The 18,333-nt window shown below is 38.6% G+C and overlaps 1 protein-coding gene across 11 annotated transcripts in view; it reads left to right on the top strand.

The window, feature by feature from the left end:
• Positions 1 to 595: 595 nt before the first annotated feature.
• Positions 596 to 18,333, top strand: part of LARP4B (La ribonucleoprotein 4B) — a 54,251-nt gene continuing 36,513 nt past the window's right edge. For 6 of the 11 annotated variants that reach the window (XM_083377880.1, XM_083377888.1, XM_083377890.1 and 3 more), the window contains exon 1: positions 596 to 1,040. The gene's annotated coding sequence lies outside the window, so the exon portion shown is untranslated. Of the gene's footprint in view, positions 1,041 to 3,863; positions 4,005 to 8,869; positions 8,997 to 17,861; positions 17,981 to 18,333 lie in introns of those variants that run through there. The other 5 variants (XM_083377883.1, XM_083377885.1, XM_083377886.1 and 2 more) reach the window with 5 other exon arrangements.

Genomic DNA, 18,333 nt, shown 5'->3' on the forward strand with positions numbered 1-18,333 from the left:
GAAATCCCCGGCCTCTTTCCCCCTCCCCGCCCACCTCTCCAGCCTCCGCTAACAACGCGTCACTAGCAACCACTCCTGGCAAGCTTCTGCTTTACTCCTCCCCTAGTAAGGAAGCCGAGAGGAGGGCAATTTTCTTGAAAAATAACAGACGCGTTTAGAACGCCCTCTTGGAAAGAGGAGGGGGGGGGTCGCAGCGTGCTCCGGACTTCTCCGCCCATTTCTTCCACACTCCCGCCCCCCCCCTTCCCCCGCGCGCACAGACGCGCGCAAGCGGGTCCAAGAAAGAGTCGGGTGACCTCACTCCCCCTTCGATTCACGTGCCGTTCATCTTAAATCATGCCGCGCCCCCTTCTCTTCTCTGCGCGCGCGCGCAAGAGATACGGCTTTTCCCGCCAGCCAATCACGAATCGGGCCGGTCTATATCTCCTCCCCCGTCCAGAGACTCGCGCTTTCGCCTCCGGGACGTGCGCTGAGAGGTGGGGGTAAGGAAAGAGCCGTACGCGCGAATAGTGAGGGAAGAGACGAGGAGCAAAGTTGCAGGCATTAACCAATATCTTCCTCGGACGGGGGCGGGACTTCCGCCGGGAGCCGGAAGAGAGGCTCGTGGGTCTCCCTGGCGTTTTCTCTCCCTCATATGTGAGCGAGTTGTTCCCGCTGCTTCTTGCCGTCGAAACGTTCCGGGGCTCGGACCCGCCGCCGCCGCCCTTCCTCCGCCCCTGCCTTCTCCTGCCGCCGCCGCTCCGCGCCCTTCCCCTGCCGCTTGCCGCCTCCTCCTCCTCCTCCCTGCTGCCGCCACTGCCGCCACTTCTCCCCCGCCTGGGCGCCGCCGCCTCTGCCCCTCTCCCCGCTCTCTCTCTCTCTCACCCCCTTCCTGGGACTTGGCGGCGGCGGCGGCGGCGGAGGAGGAGGCGGCGGCGGCGGTGGGGAGCGACGGCGGCGACGGCGGCGGTAGCAGAGGCAGCAGAGGCCAAAATTCCTGACCCGACTTTCCAGCGAGATTCTTCCGGCCCGCCGGGGCCTTATTAGCTCTGGGTTGACAGGTGAGTAAGGCCCCATTTCCTCTGTCCGCCGTTTCCGAGTTCCCCCCACACCGCCATTTTCTCACCCGAGGCCCTCACGGGGGCGGGGCTGGCCTCAGTGGATGGGTCCGGATTTAGGCCTGGTTCTACTGGCAGCTCCGCACTGCGTCTCCGCGGGCGGCCTTCGCGGGAAGGAAACGTTGGGTTTGAGATGGGTCTTCCCTCCCCATCCCAAGCTGCCCATCCCTTTGTATCTTTGCCGGCTTCATGTTTCCGCAAAGCCTGGGGTGGGGGGAGGAGAGAGCTGTCGCCCCAAATGGTCATATGCCTGCTGGCTACCTTGCCTCTTTCCTAACCCAAAGAGGGAGTCCCGTCGGTTTCGGTTCATTTCTCTTTTTTGGTTTTCTTCTGCCATTGAAATCCTTGTGACTTTCTCTCTGATAGCCTTAAAGTTATGGGTTAACATCAAACTTCAAAATACCAAAGCTCTTGGACTGACACACCTCTTTTGTCACGTCTTAGTAGTTCATTGTAAGGAATAGCAAAAAGGTGGCTTTCCCGAACGTTTAGTATACTTTAAACTGAAAGACTTGAATTCACTGGCCTCCCTGAACTCTGTATGGCAGCTTTGTTTTGTATTGCTTTAAAAGGGAATGTAAGGATGCCTTGTACATAAACCTTCCTATTGATTTGTGCTTAGATTGTAAGCCGCCCTGAGTCTTCGGAGAAGGGCGGGATATAAATGGGATTAAAAAATTGGAAAAGCTAATGTGGCAGATTTATACAGATTAATTGCTGGCATAGGCATCATGGACTCTGTTTTGGCTTTTAAAAAATAAAGTTAAAGAAGAAAAGTTAAATGTATCACAATAGTAGACTGAAAACTACCTCCTGTTATATGTCATCAAAAAGAAATGTATTTTACCTTGGTTGTATGTCATTCCCACAAGAACTTTTTCTTGTTGGGTTTGATGCTCGGTACATATAACAATATGTATAAAGTGTATATAAGCCATTTATAGTTATAATTTGAACTGTGTCGAGATTTACTTATTTTAGAAATAAAGGAGGTATGCTTACAGTAGAAATAATTCATCTCTAAGACAAGAGGAACTTTTTTTTAGTGTAACACTATAAATCTTTAATCAACAGGTTATTCATTGAGAATGTTAGCAGCTATATCATATATGGTACTTAGGTAAATGTCATCCTTGACAGTGGTGCAGTTGTTGTCAGAGTATAGTTTGCAGGGTCAAAAGTAAATATATGTGAGGTCATTTACTAACGTGTCAAAGCGTAAAGAGAATCTTTTTCCATCTAGAGTATTAACTGTGACTAGCTAAAACACTGCTCCATTTAATGTGAAAATAAGTAGCTGACATTTTCATTAATCTCTGGTGTTTATCAAAGACCAAAGTAGCAGAGCTCTAGAAAAATCAGCAAGGTTGAAATGAAAGCACTGACCTAGAGATAGTCTAATCCTTGCTATGTCAAGCACTGACCTCGACAGTCTAGTAGTAGGTATGTGTTCTTTACAGTCTGTTAGCAGCAGTTTTGTGTCAGAAGTGAGTTTGCAGGAGACCCATTTGATCCTTCAGCAACTGCTTCTAGATTACGCCTTTAATTTTTTGTTCTGGATAAACATCAGTTCCAATTGAGAGGATATATGTAAGTATCTGCAGTCTAAAGAGTTATGTTATACAATTATGTAGCTAATTACTGTATGCTTACAGAAAAGTTGCTGACCATTCCAGTTGGTTTCTATTTTCTAACTGTTACAAGTCTTTTAAAGTAAATCTTTTGCAGACATTTTAAAGAGTACAGATGAATGGTATAAATTTTTATGAGCTAATGCTTCCTTCATCAGGAGCATCCAATAGAATGGATTTTAATATCAAATTTATGCCTTAACAAATCTGTTATATTTAAGGTGCCCCAAGACACTGAGCTGGTTTTACTACAACAAAAACTGCTACTTTTTGTAAGTGATTATATCTGGCAAATTGCTAAATAAATGCCACATTGTCTTCTAATTATAATTTGTATTTGAAATGGATATCATGCATAGAAATTAGCATCACCATTCTAAACATCTTTATTTAGATTGAGTTCTGATTTACTACTATGGTATTTTCTAGATTGCAGTTTTAAATTGATAAAATCTAATTTATTTGCCTTTTTTGTGTCCAACCACTATATCTTGATAGTATTTGTACAGTACTATATGCATTTGTATCTAATTTTTTGAAATATTTTTAGAATTGCTAATAACATAAGGCTAAAAGTCAATCAGTATATAGAGAAAATACACACACACACACACACACACACACCCCTTGATCATACAAGGCTCACTTGCATGGCATGATTTACTAAAGGATGCAATATTTTCTCAGTGTAAGACAGCAATAAGTTGTTTCAACAAGAGATGTTAAAAATTATGAATTACATATTTTATTGAAAATCATAAATATTGGAAGTTTTATATCTTAATCTTGGCAACTTTAAGCAGCATGGATTTCAACTCCCAGAATTCAAAGTTGCCAAAGCTCAGAAACACCATTTTATGTAATATATAAAATGTATGTGGAATAGTAAATTTAGTTCCTGTTAAACATGAGAGGCTTTTAGCAATTGTGGTTGTATCTTAAAACATTTTTAAGTATTTTCTGAAAATTTAGGTATAAATAGTAGTACAACTGTGTAAGGTAGGATTTGAAGCCTAGTATAGTTGACAGTAAGCTTATCCCTTGGAAATATTCCTTTTAATATTTTTAATTGTAAAATATATTTATTGTAGGTTGTAGAGACATATTGAATCACTACTATATATGATTTTAATAGTTTCAGGTCTTTTTCTGCTTGAAATTGGCATTCCTTATTGTCTTCTCTTGAAGAATTATTTGTTGCAAACTACCTAAGGTACACTTTGAGGAACAAACACATCTTGCATTCTTCTCAATACTTGATTCACATCTTTAAAAGGTAACCTAATAATAAATTTTTCTAACATTTATTACTAGTGGTTCTTTAGGGATTGGAGAAAAACGGAGACTAATCAATCATTTGTGCTAGTCACTCAATATTATGTAAAGTAAGTTTATTAGATTTGGTAACCAAATATTTGACACATGTATAACTTAGTTCTGGTTTGATATTGCAAAACAGTTAAATTGTTTTTAATGAAATTCTGCCACTGACTCTTCCTGTTCATGATTCCAACTAGAAGTATTTCTGGCTTAGTGTGAATAATAATGTATACATATGTATATGAATATTGTAGTAGGCCATAATAATAAAATAGTGTTGTGTACTACGTATAAGTAAAATACCATTTATTGTTAGCTTATGGTCAAGCCTCTTGTCTTTGAATAAACTGGAGTTTATATTTAGTATGGTAGATAAGCTGAAAAAGATAGCTTTGTTTAGCCATTAATGTTGCCAGAAAGAGGAAATGATCAAACTACGTGTATCAGCATCTTACCACTTTTACAAGTTAACTAGAATTTTTTGCTACTCCCTGTGATGACCAGTATCTACATCCCTTTGACTTCTCTGGCATAGCAAACCAATATGAAATCACAATCTTGAATGTGAATATAATTTTTGTAGCAGTAGGTTTTGATTACTTTGACCAGCTGATCCCCATGCATAGTTTATTATATAGCAAAGGCAACAAATCATCTGGATTATTAACATAGTTGAGGGCAGCATTGGATCAGGGATAAAGTATTGAGAACAGGGAGTAGCAACATCTGCTTTGTGATATCTTTTATTAAAACAAGCAATTCTTTACTTCCTTGTGGCCCATTCCAATCCCCAAATTGGTAAGAGAGGTCCCAAGTAGAAGAATATTCAAATTGAACTGAAGGACACGGGGTTCTTTATCCTTATCGCATAACAGCTCAGTTCTTTACTTCACTTTAGATCAGTCCTGTATGAGTGAACTAAAGATCTGAGCTAAAGCTTTGATGATTTCTCAGCCAGCCGTTGTATCTATATTAGTACATTAAAATGAAATTCATGGTAAATAAAAAATGTATTATAGAGGTAGGAAGATTTTTGTTTTTCTTGTAATTTTGTCCTTGAACAGAATGACTACATATTTATTGGTCCTGCTGGCCTAAAATGGTAGGCAAGTTAACATGTTTCTGAAAAATATGCAGAAATTCTGCTTTGCTTTGCTAAATGTTGACAGCCAACAGCACCAATGTATGTGATACATAAATGGTTATTATAGTAGCAAGTTAATAAGTAGAAATACTTGATAGAGGAAACTGACTTCAAATAATAGGCTTCTAAGGTATGTATAATTAAAAAGGTTTAGGTGTGTTGCCTAAACTATAGTTTAGTTTTGTTCTTTATAAATGTATGACACATGGTTGTTATTTCACAAAATTAAAAATACTTTTGAATTATGTTTCCTTGAAAACATCCAGTTTTAACACTATGAATTTACAAAGTTCTAACATACTTGTTTTTCATACTCAGTAATGTCAATACTTTATATTGAGTCTCCTCAGGTTAATATATGAATTTAAAAGAAATACCCTGGAATTTCTTGTTTAAATAAAATTTGGTAGTTTTGCAGGAATTTAGGATAGATTTTTAAAATATCTACAGCACAACCTGCTTAAAGCTAGTATTTCTTGCTTGTGATTTTTTTATATTTTAAAAGTGCGTTCTTTGCTTAGTTTCCTCAATCTGAATTGATCAAGTACCATAAATACATTTAAAACACTTTGAACCTTCTCTTGAAGTTTGCTTCACAAACAAAAGTTGTCATGCTTCACTTGGTCCTCAGATCAATTGCATGAAAAAGTTTATGCACCCCTGGTCAAATTATATGTTTCAGTGAATCCCTAAGTGAACAGAAGCTGATGCAATATCTACATAGTAAAGTGTTAAACATTAAATCTTTCTACACACTTGAATGCATTCTTACTAGTTATGTGTAGTTTATTCAAGATAAGAAAACGATAGATATGGATGGGTATTAGCTTGGATACCTTTTTAGTCAGTATTTGTAACACTTCCTTGACAGATAATGCAGCTTCCTGAAGCCATGCAAAAATGTCTGCGTTCTTGCTTTTGGAGTTGTTTTTGCATGGTTTCCTGCAACTCAGAAATATTCTTAGGCCTCCTTACATGCACTGTATACTTAAATCTCCCCATAGATTTTCAGTTCTATCCCACTCTGAGGACCATGAAAAATACTCCAAAATAGGTGTCTTTCTTTCCTATGCTTCATAGTTGATTTGAAGGTATATTTTGAATGTCACCATGTGTGGGTGTGTGCATGCATGCACACATCTCTTGATTTATTCATATTGTGTTACGAACCTTTTTATGTCTTCCCTTCTGACAGAAAAACAAAACCTGCCATTCAAGCATTTTGTACTATTTCTGATGGAACTTTGCTATGTATAAAAACAAAGCATTTTTCCCCCAAAAATGTTTTAAAATCTGATTCCAGTTCCTGTTTAGTGAACTATTAACTTTATGTGACATACACCCACATAAAGATCATTGGGAAAATACTCTGAGTCATTTCTGTATCATTCCCCACCCCACCACACATCTCTTAATTTAATAAGAAAAGTCCATAAATTTCCAGAGTCTCTCACAGATACAAATAACTGGTTATTGTCTTTCAATATCATAGACCAGAGGTAGGCAACCTTGGCTCTTTTGTGACTCGTGGACTTCAACTCCCAGAATTCCTGAGCCAGCATGCTGAGGGGAAAGGGAGCCATGCTGGCTCAGGAATTCTGGGAGTTGAAGTCCACGAGTCATAAAAGAGCCGAGGTTGCCTACCCCTGTCATAGACAGTTAAGTGTGGTAACTTTTTAGAAAAAATTACACCAAGATTATAGTACTACTTACTACTTCGTGTTGTCATATAGTTTGTTTGAAATAGTTTAAGCTTTGTGTTTTTTTGAGACCGGTATGAGCACAATATGTACTTTGCCTGCTGTTATTTCTTCCAAGTTAAGATTTTTCTCATGTGTATATGTATAGGACAATAAATACAGAAGGTACTTTTTCCCTTTAAACTTACTATCTGTATTGAGATCCTATAACTGAACTATAAAACTAATGAACCAATTTAATCTTATGAAACATAGAGTGCTTTTCCCAGCTTTTAATTTTATACATAACTACCATAGTTTCCGGCGTATAAGACTACTTTTTAACCCATGAAAATCTTCTCAAAAGTCAGGGGTTGTCTTATAAGCCGGGTGCTGAAAATTTAGGGACAGGGCTGGCTGGAAAACCTGGAGCGGATCTCCCATTTAGTCTGCACAGGGAAAGCGGGACCAATTGGAGAAGAAGCTGCAGTCTGTGATTTTTTACAGGCTGGGGTCTGGGCGTCTTTTCTTCTAAAGTTGAAGACCAGCTGTAGTATATCCCAACTTGAAAGGCAGGTGGGGAAGCCAGCAGCCAGAGCAGCGGCTTAGCTCTAAGGACACATTTGACTCAGGAACTGGGCGGGCTGGCTGGAAAACCTGGAGCGGATCTTCCATTTGGTCTTTTTTTTTTAAAAATCCCATTTATATCCTGCCCTTCTCCGAAGACTCAGGGTGGCTTACAATTTAAAGCACAAATCAATGTGCTTAGCAATAGCCTTCATTCTGTGTATATGCCTGTTTATTAGGGCTTTCACCCCCCCAAGCAGCATTATTACAAAGTCAGCTTATTGCCCCCAACAATCTGGGTCCTCATTTTACCTACCTTGGAAGGATGGAAAGCTGAGTCAACCTTGAGCCTGGTGGGATGCGAACCTGCACTAATTGCAGGCAGCTTGTGTTACTTAAGGCTCTGTGCAGGGAAAGCTTTAGAGTGAATTAGAAAAAGTGAAAAAGTGAATTAGGAAAATAGGGAATGGTTGCTGGAATCGGGCTGCCACAAAGAAGAGGGAGTCAAGCTATTCTCCAAAGCACCTGAAAGCAGGACAAGAAGTAATGGATGGAAACTAATCAAGGAGAGAAGCAACCTAGAACTAAGGAGAAACTGCCTGACAGTTAGAACAATTAACCAGTGGAACAACCTGCCTCCAGAAGTGGTGAATGCTCCAACACTGGAAGTTTTTAAGAAGAGACTGGACAGCCATTTGTCTGAAATGGTATAAGGTTTCCTGCCATAGCAGGGGGTTGGACTAGATGACCTCCAAGGTCCCCTCCAACTACTTCTTCTTCTTCTTCTTCTTCTTCTTCTTCTTTTTCTTTTTCTTTTTCTTTTTCTTTTTCTTTTTCTTCTTTTTCTTCTTCATTATTATTATTATTATTATTATTATTATTGTTGTTGTTGTTTAATCCACTTGCACTGTTTTATGTTTACATGTTTGATGACAAACAGCCTTATGTTTATAAGTGACAGTTTTCCTACTAAGCACCTGCATGTCATAAGCATTTGAATTAAAATTACCATATTAAAATCAAATCTGATGTTTTTTAATTTTTATTTGGTGTGCGTTGGAAGAGGGGTAGTCTTATACGGCGAGTATAGCCCAAACCCTATAATTTAACAGGAAATGTAGGGGGTCGTCTTAGATGCCCAGTCGTCTTATACGCCGGAAGATACGGTATAAAAGTATATGCTATATTCACAACTATTAGTAGATATCTTGTTTTGCACTAGATTTTTTTTCTTGAATTACTTGAGATCAGGCTTAGTAATGGGTGCCTGCAGCGCAACAGTTGTTTGGTTTCATAATAAGCATAGATTTAACCCTTGTTACATATATAGCAAGGGTACTGTATCATATTATTTGATAGATTTGCTTCTCAATAGGTTAAATGGTGGCTAATGTGCTTTGGTGGTTGATGACTCACATCTTTAACTTCTAGGACGTTCTCCTGCTGACCTTGTTCTTGAGATACAGATAAGAAAATAGCACTTTGGAGATAATTTGCTACTCCCTCTATTTTTGCCAATTGTTGTGCTTTCCTCTGGCGCCAGAACCATTTGTTTATGGTAAGGGTAAAAATTGTTGATTGTAATTATTGCCTTTAGTGAGAAAGCCACCTCTTTTTTTCCTTGCCTTAAAACTGTCATAGGAATGGTGTAAATTCTGGCAACTTTCATTTGCTTTCATAGAAAAGTAACAGTCGGAAAAGTATCTTTATTAGCTGGATTCAAACATTTCAACTAGTGGCTGCATTTACACATTATTAACAATGGTTCACTTTACATAGCACTCTAGATTAAAGCCAGATTAATTATTTTATAGCTAAATATGATGCTTGAACCAGCCATTGAATTAAAATGCACTTTATTAATGCTGGGATTGCTGTTTTTACTGAGCTGCTCTACTGTGGTAACAGAAAGTTAATAACATATAGACCAGCAGATTCTTGCTTGAATTGCTTATACATAAATGTCATTTAGGTTATTTACATGTTACTTGGTTATAATATGTAGAAGAACCAGTATACTTAATCTAAGAATAGAGAGAGTCACAATTAGGGTTTTTTTTGTATTTATACTGGGCAGTAAACATTATTTCTTCATGCCAGAAGCCTTGGCATAATTACCAAACTTAGCACTTGGCAGACTTTAATGTGAATGTCTACAATCTCTTCACGGAGTCCATTTGAATAAAATGACTAAATCTGGATTTCATGACTTCAATGTTAGATAAGTATCTTTTTTGTTTTTGCTCATGTCTGACATTGGTGATGAAAATCATGATTATAATTTTCCTGTATGTTCCTTTTATGGGGCATTGAAATTAATGCATTTTTGGATTATTCCTTTTTTAACATGTCCAGAATAGCTGATTTTTTTGAACTATCTCAACTGTGCATAACTGCACAAAGAGTAGAACTGCTTGAGGAGGTTTCAGACATTCACATAAGCTCTGCCAGGTACTAAGTTTGGTAGTTGTGCCAAAAAAGTAGGTTTTGTGGATTTCTTGTACAATTATTGTTTTGTCTTGTTTGTTGCTTGAGTAAATTTTACTTACTGACAATTCTTTTACTTTTTAGTGGTTTTTACTTATTTTTTTATTTTTATATAGGTAGTCCTTGACTTACAACCACTCTAAATTACAACAGTCCTCCCTAGTAGTACTTACAACATGATTCTGAAATAATGGAAGCTGGGCATTCCTGCAGTCCTGTGACCACATTTTGGGCACCTGACAGTCTTCCCACAATTATGGCTGGTTATAGTGCCTTATTGCCCATTTTATGATATTTTGCCAGAACCCAGCATTTACTTCTGGTTTTCAGCAAAACTGGATCAGAGTGAACAATTGATTTGCTTAACAGCTGTGGTATTTATTTAACAACTGCCACAAAAAAAGTCATTGGGTTAGTCACATGGATGACCCATTTACAATCATGATGACGTACAGATGTAATAAATATATGCCAGTTGCCAAGTGTCTGAATTTTGTTCATGTGACCATGTGGATGCAGAAATAGTCCTGTTAAAAGTGTTCATAAGTCACTTATTTCAGTCTGTAATTTCATACGGTCACTAAATGAAGGTTGTAAGTGGAATACTGCCTGTAGTCTTTAAAGCAGTAGTATGCTGCTGTAGTATGTCATGTGGTAATGAGGGCATTGTTTACTGCAGTCAGACCCTCTTGTACCACATAAGGCTATAATTGTTGCACCAGCTGGAATTGGACAAAGGGCCATCTAATCAAAACCTGCATTTCCTTTTCAAGCAGGAACTGTAAATTCTGAAGTACCCCTAATCACAAGCCTGCTCCTTCAAAAGACAGCACTTGTATCACTTGTACAAACAGCAACTCTATCCTGTTTGGGTTCAACTTTAGTCTGTTCTCTTCCATCCAAATTCTTTCAAGTGCTGCCTAAAACATCAACAACATCTTGCCTATAGACTGGAATGACAATGTGTAATTGGGTATGATCAGCAAACTATTAAATGACTTTTAATAATTTTACAATACTAAAAAGCAGGGGAGAGAAGGCCACAAACCAGAGGCCATAAATCTGATTTCTCATCCCCATCACTACAAACTGCAAACATTCACTGAAGGAGAATGACCTTAAAACAATGCTGCTTATCCCCAACTCCCACAGAAGATCTTATAAGGTACTATAACTGACAGTGTCAAAAGCTGCCAGGAGGTGTAAAAGGATCAGGAGAAGAGCACTATTGCCATACAGATTGTTAAAACATTTTCAGTCAGTTCAGAAAAGATATTTAAACAACTTAGTATTGTCGTAGTCACTTAAAATTGATGCCAATAGTTTGCATTGGGAGAGGTTTGTACTATTCTATTCTGCCAACTCTGGATTTTATAACAAAATTCCACCAAGTGCAGGTTTTTGTTCAATTTTTTCCCCCAACATCAAGAATGCAATTTTTTGGGGGGAAAAAATGAAATTATTTTTAATGATTTTTTTGGAGATGTTGAACTTGCAATGTACACTTCTCCAGTCGTCTGTGGGAGTCCACTCAGTGATATACTGAGCCCAGTTGCAGACATTGCTATTAGTTGACTAACCCACATCCTGCTTTCCACTCAGCTTTGCCTCTCAAGTAGTTCATGAAAATGGTTTGGTGGCTAATAGTTGGTTCATGCAAGTGCTAATACTAGTAATGAGGTACTAAAAACAGCAATGAACAGAACTAGTACAGAGGTGTAATGCTGTTGTGAATACAATAAATATGAAAACACTAGACTTAATTGAGCTGGAGATCCATTTACTTGTAGCTCCTTGGTGTTCAGAGATTTTTATTATTATTAAAGAACATTCTAGATTAGGAAGATTGTGTTAATAAAATGCTCTTATGGTATGGGTAAAATAAATCAAATGGCATATTTATTTGCTTCCTGACAAAATGGTTATATACGGTATAATAGTATCAAATTCAAAATAAGACATGGAATGGTTATGAGTTAAGAAATAAACATTAATGGAACAGCAGGCATATTAGTTGTGTTGAAAACAATCTAGCTATACAGAAATATTTGTCAGCAAAACAAACTTCTGCAGTGTTTTATTGAAATGTTAATTCAAAATTATTACTATGCAATTGGGTTTTAAGTTTCATACAATGAAGCAAAGGAAAAAAAAATAGATGACACATCCCTGACTCAGTTGTTTCGTTTGTTTGTCAAATGCATATAAAGGAAAGGATGATATGGTATCCTAATTTGGAATGCTATATTTATTGGGACTGGTTTTTACAGAAAGAGAGAAAGAAAGTCCTCTGAAGTCACTTCTTGTACCCTTAGCTACAGTAAAGGCAATTGGCTCCATGACAGGGTCCTGTAGTTATGCATCTAGAATGCTGAGTCGTCACTGGCAGACCTACAAAAAAGCTGTTGGATTGTTCTCCATAGCTTGCTGGTCTGCTCTTCAGACCAGACAGTGTTCAAAAAATGCAGCACTACACAAATGCAAGATGATTTATTTGAATTTGAACTATTAGATGAATTTAAGTGACCAGAAGGTTTATTCCAGTTATCTCAAGCACTCTCCTTCAGCTATTATGCAGCAATCTAGGAACTACTTTTAATGTAAAGTTAGTATTGTGTTGATAGAAAGTGTGCTTCAGAAATGACTGTGTTTATTACAATTAGTTGTATGTTGCCTACTCAAGCAACTTTAGCAGCTTACAATAATTAAGACCATCAAATCAAAAATATTTAAAAACATTGGATTGATTTGTATTGTAAGCCTTTGTCTTTAAATTCTCAGGGTAGGGATGCTACATTCATCAGTTGGGTGTATTATGGTCTGCAGCTAGAATTTCTAAATGTGGAGTATCACAGTTTCCAAGTTCAGTTAGAGCCATCTTAATGCGAACATCATTTTCAATAGCATTCCTCTTCCTGAAAGATGCTGTAAGCAGTCAAAATAATTTATTTTCCTATTTTCTCCCAGTCAAGAGACCAAGAGTATATAAGAAATGGGCACCAAGATAGCTTATCAGAAGCATATTCCTTCTAATATTGATTATATAATATGGATTATATAATATGTAGCATCAATATTTTGTATAACTAACGTAGAATTCTACCTTTGGGGTGGCAGTCAACTTTTAAAAGCTGTGTGCATGTTCACCGTTGATCCTTTGTCTGATTATCATTGGAAGAATAATTACAGTGCTTCCATTACCAATGCTTTAAAAAACTAAATAATTCCTAAATAATGTGTTAAGGCAGATTAAAGTGCCATGAGAACTTTTTATAATGTAACTTGTAAACTCATTCACATTTACCTGAACCATCTTATGCTTGCAGAGTTGGCTGTGTCTGAGAAGTCTCCATTGTAAGTAGGCAGTTGCATAGTGTATCTTCAAAAATTTTGTTAGTTCACTTAAAGTTGCAGCTCTGTGAGTGAAATAACACATTTTTGATAGGGAAAAACTACCTTGTGAATTGAAAACTTGAAAAATGCTGACTATCAATATCAAATTATGATCTGGTAGCTGGATTCCTGTCACTGCATGTAATTGATAAAAGGTCCTAGAGATATCCCTGGTCATCTGTTGATGCCTCTAATCCCAGAGGCATCAAGAGATGATAGTGAGGGCTCTGCAGAACATTAGGCTTTTTTCTCCCTGTTCAAATCTTAACAATTTTGCAAATTGTTTTTGCTATCCCTGTTTTAAACCTCTGTTTGCCATTCAGCTAAGGAAAAAAATAAACCAAAATATGATTTAGCTGAATTCTGATAAAATTCTGATTCTAATGAAAATTCTAATTCTGATAAAAGTGTAATCTCTCGATTAGTTTAATGTATCCCCTATTCTGGCTGTTTACTGCCTTGGCATTTCTTTTCCATTCCTTTTCAGATGTTTAGTAAATCCTGGATTCATATAATAGATTTGAAAAACTGATGCTGTTTGCCACCAGTTATGTGCTGTGGAAGATGGCTTCCCAGATGCCTCTTGCAGCATGGCTACAAACTTGCAGGGGGCTGAATTGTTTGTTTCTTGCCCCTCCACTGCCTGCTACATTCACTTTGTTTGGGCCAAGGAACCCGCAACAGTAGTGCAAGCTCCTCAGTTGAACTTGTGTCCTCTGGCAAGAGTTGAGCTAAAGTAGCAACCACATTAAGACCAGCAGAATGTTCGTTAAAGTGTTTGAAGTGAACCTGCGACTGGTTATAGCCTTACTTCAGCTTTCCTTTGCTTTACAGACCTGCGAAAGTTGTAGATGTGAAGATTGATCATAAAGTTATTTGTTCATCACCTTTTAACTGCAAAGTCTTTGAATGAGGCAGTCACTAAACAAGGACTACTTGCATTTAGAAAGGCAAAATAGTCCTATTTAAAATAAGGACCACCCTTTTTTCCCAGTCTAAATCACTCTGGTTTTTGTTTCACGCTAGTAAATAAATAAAACTTTACCAAACTTCTGTAATAGTTCACATTATTGGTACTGCCCCCAATTGCATATTACAAAATTTGTTAGGAAGGGTTTAGTTACCTGTTATCTAAAACTTTTGCAGATCAATAAAATAACTTTTTTGTGATCATAACAATAGATCCATCTCATCTGAAAAATTACCACCTTAGGTTTTTTGCTTTATTATAGATATTATCTTTCATCACCAATTTGCCAATTTGAAGCTCAAATACTTTTATATTTGTAAAGCAGAAAAGCTACCATACTTGCAAAGCATTTCATCCAATTTGCCTGTTGCACATTTTGTAACCTCTGTGAAGACTAAGGTTTTTACAGGTAACTAGTTGAACTGTCAGATCTGAGGGTTAGGGTCAGGAAGTTGGAACCAAACAACAAAGAGAGGAAAGTGTAAATAGAGAATTATAGAAAAAATAATGTAATGGCATGAATAACAACTGATAGCAAATGAGCAGAGGAACCAGAATGCATAAACAGAGACAGAAAAAGTAAAATATCTTTGAATTATTCAGATAAGTCATTCATTTTAGCACCACATATTTCTAGACTTTTAGATTCTTAATATTTAGACTTGCTAATAAGAATGACATACAAGGCTACATAGGCCTTGAAAGGAACAATAATGTTGGTGACAATTGTTTGCTTAAAGTATCCTCAAGTGGAATATAGCAGCTGAAAATAGATGCCTTCTAGTTGTTCAAGGTTTAGTGGCATCTGTTAATAACAAAGAAGCTGCTAAGATTATATAAAAGAGAATAAAAAGTCTTGTTGTGTCACTTCCCTCACACAGATACATTTTGTCCCCAGGCTGTGATCCAGAGTGATGACTCCTGGCATACAGCTGACATGTAGCTTATTAACCTAAAAGTAATTACCTGGCAGGATGTTTACCTTTGTATAGTATCTATGATTGTACAAAACTTAGGTGGAATGGAGAAATGGAAGTGTCATCCCTAATTAAAATGCCAGTGATACAAAAATATGTATGTAATAGTGTTTTTTAGTGTAAGTTGTTGGTAGATGTGGTGAGCACCTTCAGTTTTAAGCTTTAAGTGCTTGGTGGTGTCATCTTTCCAGGTTTATTTAAAATATATTTTGTCAGTAAAATGGTGCATCTGTAAATGATGTACAGAATTAAAAATAAAAAATACAGTAAATGAAGCAAAATCACAGTTTAATAATTATAGTATTGATAATCAGGATTACAGTTATTTTGTCAGGATTATGAAGATTTAAGATTAATAATCACATATCAAAAATCTAGAGTTTGCAATTTTATTTTGAAAGGAAGGGCATTCAGGGAATGAATGTTACAACCTTAAATGTTATATTCCTGGTTGATATCAAAGGAACATTTAGAGGTGAGGTCCCCAACCTTTTGGGCACTAGGGACCGTTTCTGTGGAGAGAGTTTTTCCCATGAACTGGAGTGTGCATGGTTTTGTGTGCTGCCTGCATCCCAATGATTGGACTTTGCTTGTTTGTGCAGACTGGTTTGCTGGCAAGCCATGGACCAGTACTGGTCCACGGACCGGGGGTTGGGGACCCCTGATTTAAATCAGGGCTTTTCAACCAGTGGTACGGGTACCACCTGTGGTCCATTGGCACCTGGCAGGTGGTACGCGACCATCCTAGAAAAGTGGTAGCGGGGGAGGGGAATGAGCTGAACTGGTGGCAGCACTGCACAAGCCTGAGCGAGAGATGGCTGGAGCTGCAGGGCTGTCAGGGCTCAGCAGAAGCACCAGGATCAGCGCTTTCCTGTGGCTGTTAGGGCTCAGTGGAAGTGCTGATCCTGGCGCTTCTGCTGAGCCCAGAAGAAGCGTCGATCAGCTGGAATGTTGCATCTCCAGCGTCTTGTGATTTACATTCAGATGCTTGGCAACTGATTCATATTTATGACTGTCACAGTGTTGCAGTGTCATGCAAAGTGACCAAAACCTGCTGCAACCACCCAGCAGGGGGGGGAAACAAAAACCAGACACCCCCCCACTCCCGCTGCCAATCCTCAACAGAAATGCTCAGAACAATGAAAACCTCAGACAGGAGGAAGAGTGCTGCCGGGCGGGAAGGGAGGTGTCTTGCTCGGCTGTGGCTTGGGGGTCACTTTTTTCAGTGCCATTGTAACTTCGAACAGTCACTAAGCGAACTGTTGTAAGTTGAGGACTACTGTACTTCATCACTTTTTTCCCTTTTTTCTGTTTTCTTTTTGGTCATCAAGTTTTTGACATCTTGCTAGGCGACGTGGTAGTCGGATGTTGTCATATCCTAAAATGGTACAATGGGTGAAAAGGTTGAAAAGCCCTGATTTAGAGGATGTTTTACATCTGATGTGGTTCATAGTAGGCAAGCAGACTTATGTAGAAGGCATTCCATCAGTGCCTCAATCATATAATATGAAAACTTTTAAATTGATATGTTACCAAGTCAGCAGCCAATCTTTCAGAAACAGTTTATCCAGTAACTCAGTAAATCATAGCAATTTTATTAGTGCATTTTGCATGCTACTTACGATAGACCTACATATTGTATTTAATGTTTCATATAAAGATAGCTCCCCCCCCATAGGCCATGTTATAAGAATCCCACTGGGAAGGGACTAACGTATTAATTCTAGGGACTAAGCTAGAATTTCTACATTTCTTACCTCTGGTGTTAAAACTTTAAAACAATTGTAGATTTTAAGTGCCTCTAGCGATGACTGTATATTTCTGTCAAGATCTCTGCCTGCTCCTTTAAAGAGGAGCACAGTCCTCATCCAAAGGAAGTGAGGTGTGCAGCACTTGCATGTCAAAGGTAAAAATATGTTTGGGGGCACTCATACAGCATCTGTGTAACTCTTAAAGCCGCTGTATCTTTTCCAAAAAATATTAAGGCAGCCTTTGACAGCTGTGGCATGGCCCCAGGAAAAGACACTTTCATAGGTTGCAGACAGATGCTATGTGTCTACTCTTGCAAGCTTCAAAATACTTTTTACTTTTAAATCCACAGCACTATACAGCCCTCCGTTTTTAGATTTGGGAGTCATATTCCCATAGAATAAGGGACGCAGTGGCTCAGTGGGTTAGAATGCTGAGCTTGTCAATCAGAAGGTCGGCAGTTTGGCGGGTCAAATCCTGAGTGCCGTGTAACAGAGTGAGCGCCTGTTACTCGTCCCAGCTTCTGCCAACCTAGCAGTTCGAAAGCACGTAAAAAAGCAAGTAGAAAAATAGGGACCACTACGGTGGGAAGGTAACAGCGTTCCGTGCGCCTTTGGCGTCTAGTCATGCCGGCCACATGACCATGGAGACGTCCTCGGACAAGCGCTGGCTCTTTGGCTTTGAAATGGAGATGAGCACCGGCCCCTAGAGTCGGAAACGACTAGCACGCATGTGTGGGGGAACCTTTACCTTTACCTTTATTCCCGTAGAACATTACACTTTAAGCAATCTTGTATTTCATTGAAGAGGGTTTTCCCACCCACCGATTTCTGTTCCAGTTTCTAGGACTTTTGACCACCTCTTCCAGACTGAGGGATTCTTGAGAACACCATAGATGCAGCACTGTGCTACAGACACAGCAAAGGAAAATTGACAGGTATCAGGGAAGGAACCTACAATTTGAATGTAAGAGGAAGAATGTATCTACTGTATTTGAGATTCCTTCCCCATCCATTACCAGAGAGTGCTCTCCTTTTTATTGTTTAGGGAGGCATTGGAAGACATCTTTGCTGTTCAGCTTTCAGTTTATAGACTGTTGCTGGATGCTGGGAAGGTTGGCTTTTATTTAGTGTACAGTATAGACTTTATCCCCTTCATGGATTACTGCCTTGTCGTGGCGAAGGGGCTTGCGTAATTCAATGAAGCTATGAGCTATGCCATGCAGGGCCACCCAAGACGGACAGGTCATAGCAGAGAGTTCTGACAAAACGTGATCCACTGGAGAAGGAAATGGCAACCCACTCCAGTATCTTTGCCAT

The sequence above is a fragment of the Vipera ursinii genome (assembly GCF_947247035.1).
Source record: "Vipera ursinii genome assembly, chromosome: Z".
NCBI classification, from domain to species: Eukaryota; Metazoa; Chordata; class Lepidosauria; order Squamata; family Viperidae; genus Vipera; species Vipera ursinii.